This window comes from Neopsephotus bourkii, unplaced genomic scaffold (assembly GCF_033783945.1).
Source record: "Neopsephotus bourkii isolate Nb327-2 ecotype Australia unplaced genomic scaffold, CSIRO-AGI_Nbou_v1 NB_1181, whole genome shotgun sequence".
NCBI lineage: Eukaryota > Metazoa > Chordata > Aves > Psittaciformes > Psittacidae > Neopsephotus > Neopsephotus bourkii.
In genome coordinates, this window is record NW_026901666.1 from 5017314 (window position 1) to 5020676 (window position 3363).

The following is a 3363-nucleotide window of genomic DNA, read 5'->3' on the forward strand; positions in this document are numbered from 1 at the left end:
CACAAGTCCTCCTGGCCAGCTGGAAGCCGGGAAACCTGAAGTACATTTAGTGTCATGCTCAATAACTATAGTGCATGTGACAGCCTGTTGGTAAAGTACAATACAAAGAAGAAAAGGCAAGGGTTATACAAACTGAATATAGACCTCACAATCTGTATAAACTACAGGAACCATCTCCATAGTACTTAAACTGATACAATAGAAATAATAAGTTCATGTATAACCTAAAGTAACTCATCACTGCACAACACCCCCCCCCACCATTAAAAGTATTATTTGAGATTGCCCTGATTTTGTCTGTCTGCAGGTTAGTCAACCTATTCCTTTTCTGCAATCTAAGCTACACATACACTGCAGTTAGTGTATTCCAAAACCTGTATTTCAGAGCGAGTGTTGAATGGACTGACTTTTGACTCAAGGATGCATTTTCCATTTTTTAGGTCACAACATCTACCCTCCATGGAGGTCTTCCTCTTCCCTGTGCCCTGCTTTATAAATGTGAATGATTGCTGTAATACTTGGGACCGTATGTGTGAAGACATGCCACATCCAAAAACCTTTTCTTGATTTGGGACCCTTTTTGCTGTCATTTCTCACTAAAAGAAGGGGGTCACAATTCTTAGGATATTGCCTGAAGTTCTTCATAACAAATGAAAATTCAAGATGCAATCTAAATGGCATTATAAAAAAAAATAGTGCTCTAATAAAATTCTTGCAGTCTGGTCAGAAATGTTATGAAAACTCTTTGGAAAGTGTCTATCTCCAGATGCTTTTTAGAAGTCAATTTTACTTAAGAATGACAGTAGATGGGTAGATTAAAAACTAGACTACTTGACAACATCAATTCCAGATCACCTTAACATTTCAGACTATGATCTACTGAAGGTAAGGACATGCTGTGTGAAAAGTTCAGTCATTTGTGGAAAAACAGCTTTTCTGCAAGGATGGTTAGTTAGGGATAGTAACTCTGTTAATAACTATCTGACTGGAATCTGCTTATTTCCATGTTGTTGATGTGATTAAAGGACATGATGAAGCAGAGGTCCTCTAAACCTGCTGCTTTGCCATTTACAAGTACATTTTAGCAACGATTCACAATGCAGAGGTCTTTGTTCAATGTGGCAATATTGATCATTATATCTTAACCTTTACCCATTTTCTATATTTGCAATTAAATTACTTATGTGGTATTGCATTACTGCAGGGTAGATCTTTGATGACTATGCAGATTAAAGAAAAAAAAAGGAAGACTATGAGCTCAGATGATAGTGGGTTTTTATTCTAAGAGGAACAAAGTTGTGACAAGAGTATGGCCAGCAAATGGCTCATAGATTGCTAATAAAAGGGTATTGCATCGACCCTCAAATAATAAAAATTGCGCATTGCATTGGACAGGGTTAATGTAGTGAATGGTATAACATCTTTCTTAGCACCCCCAGTATATCCTCTTCTGATGACAGTGAGACTGAGTTGAAGAGCTCTGAAGTTTTGTCTTAAATAGAGCTTACTTTACTTACCTTTCAACTTGTTGTGTTTTTTTTTATTTTTAAAAAAAGCATAATGGACTTGCTTAGTGTTGGCCATGATCTGTTCTGGCTGCAGGAGGGGCGTATGCTCTCTCCTCTACATTCACAAGTTTTACTTGATCTGTGAACTGCAGTTGTTTTGTGCATGCCTAAAAGACAGAAAGCCTCCTTTATGAATTTAATTTAATGTAGATCTAACTCTTTCTATAAGTGTTCTTGTTTGCTAATCAGGAAAAAGGGCAGCTGCTACTGCTGAAATAATTCATGAAGTCCATTCCCAGCTGTCCTCTTTCCCTGGAGACAGATATGCCAAATAAATGGTATTGGCAGGGGCAGCAGCCTGCTTCTGGCTGCTATAGACAAGATTTTTCAAAGTCCAGTAAGCACCGCTTTGGGCATGCTGGTGAAAGGCAACATGCTCATCAGCCTTTCTCTCCTACCAGTTTTTGTTCATTTGCTTCTCTCTCTGTTTACAGCTCTTGGCAGCCCTTTGTCCTTTTCTCCCCTAGTACTTTGCCCATCATCTCTCTATGGAAGAGAACCAGTGAAGAAAACCTGTCACAATCCGAACATATATGGGAAAACACATTTAAAAGCATAAATGTGAAACAGAATCAAGGATACTGCTAAATATACGGCTATCCTATAATTTAAGAGATGCCACCTGGCTAGCTTCTAACTAGCCTGGCTGGTCTTACATGTGTCCTAGATCTGTCAGAGCTATTAGGCATGCACACATTGGATTTGTATCTGTTGTAGCCCTGTGCCAGGGTGGCTGGTCATGTTTTCTGGTTTTGGGGGGGTGTTTTTCTTCTTTTTTCTTTCCTGCCTGCTTCCTTAATGAATGGCCAGCCCACTACTACTGCACACCCCTTTATCTGACATGCAACAATGCAATCCAGGGCACTCACAGTTACATTGGGATTCAGGAAAGCCCTGCTGTAGTGGTGACAGATATTAGATTAGTGAAATACTGAGACTTGTGACTGCAGTGATAGAAGCCTAGAATCCACTGTAATAACACAACTCATCTTATTCATAGCCTGGTTCAGAGAACACTAAATTGAGTGAGATCTCTGCTTTGAGTGAGATCTATGCCATACTGAGCAGGGACACTGGAAACCATCATTTGTTCAGGATTGATGGAGATTTTGTGGAGGATTTCATAAGTCATGTAAAACCTTCCCATCAAGCAGAAATGTCTGCTAATGCCCATTACTCTCAAAAGGACAGAACTAGTATGAATATAACTGAAATGAACGAATGGCACTTCCAGTGGTGTGCAGCTGCGGCAGCTTCCCCCAACACCCTCATCCCACCGTGTTCTTCAGGGAACTGCAATCATACCCAGGCTACGTTCGGCTGCTCACGAGATACGGTGTATGTAGTTATAAAACAATATTAACACTAGGAAGAGCAGGTAGCATAGGAAGGAAACTCAAACCTCTACTTGTAGTCTTAAGCCTGAACATTGAACTGCTGTTATTGGGGTATTTCTTCACGAAAAGAGAAGGAATTCTATATTTAATGTAAAGATTGTTCAGACCGCCTTCATTTCATGACGTGCCGCAACCGTACCCTCTTAACACCTGAGCTAAGGTAGGCTGAAGAAACCCCATAAAGCCTCAATACCTCCCACCCTCCGGCCTATCCGGACAAAAAGACTGACCCCCCACCCCGCCACACGGTGCTCCCGCAGCATTTCTCGCGAGCGCTGAGCTCGGGCGGGGCGCGGGCGGTGACTGACGGCTGCGCAGCCTCGGCCCTGTCGCCATTGTGTTGCAGGGAGGCGGCTGGGTTGGCTTTGCTTCGTGTGGCGGCCTGTGGGCCCAGTCCA